Below are 7,529 nucleotides of genomic sequence, written 5' to 3'. Positions count from 1 at the left end.
GGCAGGTGGAGGCCGGGGACCCATCCAACACTCCCCCGCTCCCTGACTGCCCCCCCGCCCCCCCTTACCATTCTGGCTCCACGTGTTTGCAAAATACTCTGCCCGGTGGGTCGGATCCAACATGTTACACAGGGCAGCAGACAGAGGGAGGGGGGAGCAGGGGAGGGCTCTGGCTGCTGGAGGCCAATGGGAGTGGGTCAGTTGGCCCAGCCGCCCAATCAGCAGCCGCACTCTGCATGGAAGGGAGGGAGGGAGGCGAGGGAGAAAAAACCCCCGGACATTTTAACCTTGTTACTAATTCCTCCCGGACGGCTATTTAGAGACGCAAGAGCCGGACATGTCCGGGGAAATACGGACAGATGGTAACCCTAAGTTCTACCTTCTGCCCTTCTCCCTGGACACCACCACCGAGTTCTGTCGAGGCACCTGTCTTGGTTTGCCCCACACCAGTACTTCCAAGGGGAACGGCCCCCTCCGAAATGCAATGATAAGTTTGCCTCTCCTTACTTATCCCCGGAAGACCAAGGAGAAGGCCTGCAGGTGCTGCAGCATCTCTCCACCCTTCCATAGAGAAGTACAGAAATTCAAACTATCCTAGGACTCTGTGGGCCATCAGTGCTTAAGCAGAACCACCCGTAGCACTATATGCAGCTACTGTGACAGGCAGATCTAGGCCTGCCCCAAGCTAGAGGCCCGCCCCCGCAACCAAGGGGGAGGAGCCAATTGGACCCTGGCCACAACTGAATGCTGGGGACAACAAAGGAAAAAAACAGGGGTGGGAGCGCTGTCAAAGGTTGAAAATCAGGGATCCGGCGGGGGACACCAAGCAGAGAACCCCCAACAGTCCCCACCACTCCTCAAAGATGTCTAAGGAGTCAGCAGGCACTGCCCAGAGGAACTCTGCCTGGAGTCATGGCTGTGCAATGGACCAGAAATAGGCCCCACAATCACAAAGCAAACCCTGTCCAGCCAGAGTGATGGATGGCCACCTTGGCCTGCGCCAGGAGGTGGTTGAGGAGGAGGACTCGCAGCTTTGTGGGGCTAAAGATGGGGTCTGCACAGATCAGGAGATACTAAGGATCTGGCTGCACTTCTCTCTATAAGAGGTTCTGGAGGAGCCAGAAGAGGGGCTGCAACCTGACACACCCTACACAGATGTGCACCAGGGTCTCCCTCTCGCTGCAGAAGGGACACGTGTCCAGGGAGTTTGTGAACCACGCCCGGTACATGCCCGGGCTCACGGCTCCATGGAGGAGCTGCCAATTAATATCCCTGGTAGGTAGAACTGGCCATAGTGGGGAATCAACAGGGCTCTACTCACAGGGAATAATTTGCAAGTTTGGAGCCCAAGAGAGTGGAAATTGAGCAATAAGACGGGCGTCTCAGACTGCTTAAAACTGGGGGTAGGGGGGAGATTATGGTGGGGCTGTTAATTTTTCTTTTACATTTCTATTCAGTTTGTTATTTTTTATTTACTTCAAAGCCTAATGAACATTTGGGAAAAGGGAGTAGTTGTAGGAGATGTGACACTTCCGTTAAGGTGTGAGAGCTGTTGTGACAACTGGGCCTACAAAGTGTACCCCTACTGTGACCTTCACTGTAAAAAAATATGTGAACGTTCCTAAGAGGTTCCAATAACCATGAAAAATAGGGTCAAGTTGCTTATGACACTGAATATTGTCACAAGTGCAAGAGAACCAGACGAAAAAGCTGGATTAGTCTAAACCGCAAAGGCCACGTTAATAAAATCCAAGGGTTGTTAAAATTACGCTTGATAAAACAGACGTGGAACCAGAAGTGAATAGACCACAATTAGTGTGACTGATATTAAGCCTAATTGCAGACAAAATAATGACAGGGATGAACTATGATGCCCACTTTCCTGCTTTTTGGGTTTCTTTAAAAGAGACTGGGGGGGGGAGGGAAGAGACATGATCAGTTCAGATAGTTCACTTCTATTCTCCCTCTCATCTGCCCATCCTGCCTTGCAACACAGCTCATCCCCCAAACTGCCAGCGCTGCCACTCATCTTGACTCACCTAAGGACTTTCTTCCTGAGAGGAAGGCCGGCCGGCTGGCCATAATTTTGTTCAAGGAACTTTGTTTTCATCTGTGAGTGCTGAAAGTCATCACATTATCATGCCACGCAGCCCTCAGCCCACCAGTGGGGATATCCAACTTCCCGCACTGCAGAGGTATGTAAGATCCTGCATCGTTTTCCCTTCCCTTGTTGTGTTAGTTTATGCCACCCTCCTTTTCTTACCTTCTATCCTCTCTCTCACCCTCTTGGCTTTTCACTGAATCCTGAAGTCAACCATGCTGGATTCATCCACGCATTCCTGGTCTAAGAAAACAAACAACCCCCCTCCCAAGCAAATAGCATTCCTGACCAAATCGGTAAGCCACAATCCAAAGAGCAGGTGTTGTGGTTGACTTGTCAGCCAAAAGCCACCCACTCCTAACTAACCAGTGATCCAGTGTTCCAAAAACATCAACAAAAGCCGTATTGCACCCATCTTTTCTATCTCCTCTTCTCCAAATTGTGTGTGTCTGGTTGTTACAAACACGATCCATAAATACCCTCCATATACCAGAGATGAAAGTAAAATTAACCCTTTCCTTTTCAAAGAAAGGCTGTTCTGAAATCAGAGACTAATATTTTGCCTTCAGAAAAAAGTTTTAAAAGCTCTGACTGCTTGTTTTGCATAATCACTCACCCAATTTCAGTATAAATGCCCGTTTTAATTTCTTGTTCTTACTTCTGTTTAATCAATAAACTTTTAATTTAAATAAATGTTTTGGGGTGTTTGCCAAGTAACAATACGTATACAAGAGAGCTCAGAGTACATCCTCAATGACCCCTAACAATCCCCCCAGCAAAATCAAGGAAGATCATTCCTGGTACCCAAGACAAAAAAACCCCAAAGAGATGTAACAAAACAAAAAGCACACAAGCTTTCCAGGTCCCTGAGCCTGACTCAATCAGCCACCAGGAAATGGACCCATGAAATGCTCTGTATAACTGAGCTGAAAGGGGGTTTATCCCTTTGGGGGCAGGGGGACCCTTTGCTGAGATAAGAAACTGCCCTATTGCCAGCATCTCTGGGCCAGGTTCACCTTTGGCCTGTCCTTTGTGTTGTCATTTACACCAGTGCAAAGTGAGTGCACCAGGAGACCTGGGTGCTATTCCCAGCTCTGCCACTGACCTGCTGGGTGACCTTGGGCACATCATTGCACTGTGCCTCAGTTTCCCTTCCTGACACTTTCTGTCAGGTCTATTTAGAGATGGCTTTTCACGTGTGTTTAGCATCTCACATGATGCAGCCCTGATCTCAGTTAGGGCGCTGCCACAATACACGTAACAGCAATGTAGATGGAGACAGTAACGTGTCTCCATTAGAACTCGGTCCTGAGCGAGCCAGGCTCAGGGGCCCAGCGCGCAGGGGGAGGGAGGACAGGCTGAGCGCCAGAAAGCGCTAAGAGCAGAGGGCTGACCCAGAGTGCAATGTACATCCCTGGCAGAGGAGGAGCAGAGGGTAGCGTGAGGAAGGAGAGGGAGATAGGAGGGAATGGAGAAAAAACAGAATTGGGGAGGAAAGAAGAGACGGGGGGTGTAGTCAGTCAGGAGCAAGAAGAAACCCTGGGCTCAGTTCCCCATTGCCCTGCCACTTGCGAGGTCATTTCTGTCGGAGCAAAGTGGGTGTCAAACAGCACTACAAATGCTTTGGATCGAGCCCTATAGTCCCTCGATACCATGCAAAAGATGTCGTTGTACAAAGTCCCCCGCATTTTATTTCCACAGCCCTAGGAAATGCTATGGATGGACAGCGTCGTGTCGCACCACAAGCTTGGCACACAGACATGGGCACCGAAATATCGGAGACTGACTAGTCTAGAGCACTTGCTGCCATGCCAAAGATGTGGGGAGCTAAAGGCAGAGGCTGGGGGTGTGCTGCCCTCCCTCCCCCTGCTTTCTGCTCTGCTCCCTCAGCGGAAGGGTTGATGGGGCAGCTGGGGGTTCAAGCAGGTAGGAGTTTCATGGGTGGTGCCCGTGCTCTTGGGGTGGGGGAGGCCAGAAAGCCAATCTTGATTCTGTTACTGGGGTCTCCTTGAATCGAAGCACTTGGCACTGAGACGCAGAGCTAGGAGGGTCCCAGCTGGAAGCAACACTAAACCTGTCTGCACTGCACAGTTATCCGCTCAGCATGGACTATTCCCAAAGTCCTGTCCCACAGTGCACTGGGCCCAGTGGACTGTCCCAGGGGGTCTCCTCTTTGGTTGTTCCTAAATCCTGGTCAGGGACCTTGAGGGGCTCATCCTCCACCTGCCACACGCATCTGGCAGAGGGCCCAGCCATGTGTGACGTCACGACATCCAGGGTGAGCTGTCGCTCTGAGTGCTGTGCTACTGTGCTCTGGTGCGGCTCCGTGACTGAGGTTTGACCAGTCACAAGACGGGGCGGGGGGAAATAATATTCAGTTGCATAAATAACACCAAAGAAAGCTAAGAGATCTGGTGCATAAACAGCACCCCAGATACAACCCTGCTTCCAGCTTGCCGAATGGGGGTCTTTTCTGGGAGCTGGGGAAGGCAGGAAAAGCTGGGGTTAGGATGAATGACTGGGCTGGTTTTTTAGGTCTTTGCAGGTGACAGGAAAGAACCCCACGGGGGTTAGGAGTGGAGGATAATTCAGGTGCCTGAAGAACGCTCAGATCTGATGAAGAAGGGGTGAATCTCCTTGGGGTCAAAGGCCCAGAGTAGCAGAGTTAGGTACACAGGGCCAGATCCTGCTCTTACTGACACTAGTTCTGGGGCACTGACGTTACCTTGGTGTAACCAGGATGAGAATCTGGCTCACAGCCTCCAGGGAGCAGTGAGAGCTTCCCTCCCCTCGTTGCCCCAATCTCGGTATCAGTTTCTTCATCACCGCCGGGGCATAGCTGGATCCGTGAGAAACACTGCAGGGCTGAGATACAATTTTGCTTGGCACCGGAGTTCAGTGTGAATCCCACACCAGCCTATGAAAGCTAGGGTGAAAGTTCACAGTGCCGGGATGCAGCTGTAATTACACCCCGTGTGCCTGGTTTTGGGAATCAGTGCACAGCTTCTGCAGATGCTAACTAGTGCAGAGAGGCTGGGGTGGGGCTGGGGAGGAGTGGCACATGGCAATTCTCCCCTGATGCAGGGGTTTCCACTTCCTGTCCAGCAGCAACAGCTCCCAGTTCAGTGCAATACAATGCACACAGGCTCACTGCCCGAGGCCAGGCTTCCTGCTTCGCAATGCAGAAGAACTAGTTTGCCAGTTGCTTAACGAATACACTTGCTCAGGGTTATAAATTAACCTGTGCCCCCACCATCCCCTCTTGCCTGCAGGTGGGGTAGGAAGTAGCTGCACTAAAGGGATCGCACTTAACAACTACACCCTGCCTCAGAGGCATCAGGGAGATCCTGGGAATTCCCAGGGCCTAGATCTAGAGGAGCGGCTCTCAACCTTTCTAGACGACTGTACCTCTTTTCAAGAGTCTGATTTGTCTTGTGCACCCCCAAGTTTCACCTTACTTAGGGTATGGCTACACTAGGAGGCTTTCAGCGACATGGCGGTGCCGCTACAGAGAGCTCTCCTGCCGACAAAGCGCTGTTCACACTGGTGCTTTGCGTCGGTAAAACTTTTGTCGTTGGGGGGGGGGATGTCTTTTTTTAACACCCCTGAACGACAAAAGTTTTGCCGACTGAGTGCCAGTGTAGACAAAGCCTTAAAAACGTACAAAATCAGACATAAAAATACAAAAGTGTCACAGCCACTATTACTGAAAAATTGCTTTCTCATTTTTACCATATAACTATCAAATAAATCACTTGAAATATAAATAGAGCACTTACATTTCAGTGTATAGTATACAGAGCAGTATAAGCAAATCATTGTCAATGACATTTTAGTTTGCGCTGACTTTGCTACTGCTTTTTATGTAGCCTGTTGCAAAAGAAGGCAAATATCTAGATGAGTTGACGTACCCTTGGAAGAGCTCTGAGGACACCCAGGGGTGGGTTGAGAACCACTGATCTAGAAATCCAGGATATCAATATTATCCACACACATTAAAAAATAAAAAAACCCTTAGGACTATAGCTCATAAACTCCTTAGCTCTAACCCAAAGCTCTTCTGATATCATCTAATACACTTTAGGATCCACAGTATGAGAGACACAGAACTTCTTTCGAGATAGTAAAGAGCTTTACGTCAGCTTCTAGATCAATGATCTTTTAGCTGCCCAGAGCTGGAAGCCCTCACACGTGCCCTATCTTCTCGAGCTCTAGAACGCCGAGCACATCTGTTTGTCGTGAACTGTGACACAGTCTGTGTTTTGTGAGGGCACCATCAAGAAAAGGGGGGGGGGAATAAATACCAAACGCTACAGACAGAAAAGCGCCCAGAATTAGAGAAAAAGCCTGTGCTAGCATTATTTGGATTTTCTGCTCTCTAGCTCAGGTGCCACTTTGATGGCTTTTAAACCCCAGTGACTCAGTTTCTCTAGAGATTTTATTTTGCATGAGGTGAGGCAGTGTGTGCTTTTAGCAACAGAGGTTTTTTTCTGTCACTCAGTTCATATACAAACTTACTAAAATATCACCAAGAGAGGAAACTTCCTCTTTCCTCAGAGCCCCGAATGAGCTCTGTTCTAAACAAGTCTTATTTGGATATGTGTTACTCCCTTTGGGGGCATTCTTAGTGTCAATGCATTTCCTTTTCAGGCCTCTCTTTTGCTAGTACAAAAAGCACTCTGTTGTCATCTGCCGTTAAACCACCACCACGTAGAGCCGCAAAGGTGGCTGCATCTCAGTGGTGCTTGAAATGTTTCCTCTATTATCTACAGGGCCCAAGCCTGCTTCCCTTTCAGTCAGCTGGCCTTTCAAAGGGAGCAGTTTGTGAGTGGCGGTCACTTTAAAAGAAAAATCTGTGGCAAGTGACTGGGGTCCCAGTCTGAGACACCTGAAAGGGGCTTTGCTTTCAAAAAGTGCTCAGTACCCACCCTCTGAAAGTCAGGCTTCTTCAAGGGCTCTCACGTTGGGCACCCAAGGACACCAGTCACTTTTGAAAACCGTGCCCAGGTTTTAGTGCTTTGGAAACCCTTCTTTTAAGGTGCTAGAGAAGGGTCTCATCCAAAGCCCATTGAAGCCAATGGAAATATCACTGCCGATTTCAATGGGCTTTGGATCAGGTCCTAAATGTGTAATCCATTGGGGGCCTGCCACTGAGGTCAATGACGACTCTCATTGATTTCAATGGAACCCTAAATTATCTACGTGACCACTTTTCCCCTCCCCCGCTGAAAGATTTCATATCCTAATAAATTTGGTCACTTCCACCTTTGGGCGTAATTTGTCAGTTTCTCGGCTAAGTCTTTTCATTTCAATTATCCGGCCAATTTCCAGTCCGAAGAATGAGGAACTGAGTCAAAGTTAGCACAGAGGGAAATTCTTTCAGTTTAGTCTGCAAAAGGAGGGGAACGGGGAAAATCGGCTCAGTGGC

The sequence above is a fragment of the Terrapene carolina genome, unplaced genomic scaffold (assembly GCF_002925995.2).
Source record: "Terrapene carolina triunguis isolate 2854851 unplaced genomic scaffold, T_m_triunguis-2.0 Scaffold369, whole genome shotgun sequence".
Lineage (NCBI taxonomy): Eukaryota > Metazoa > Chordata > Testudines > Emydidae > Terrapene > Terrapene triunguis.
The sequence above is the reverse complement of the archived record's forward strand: the minus strand, read 5'-3'. Positions refer to the sequence as shown.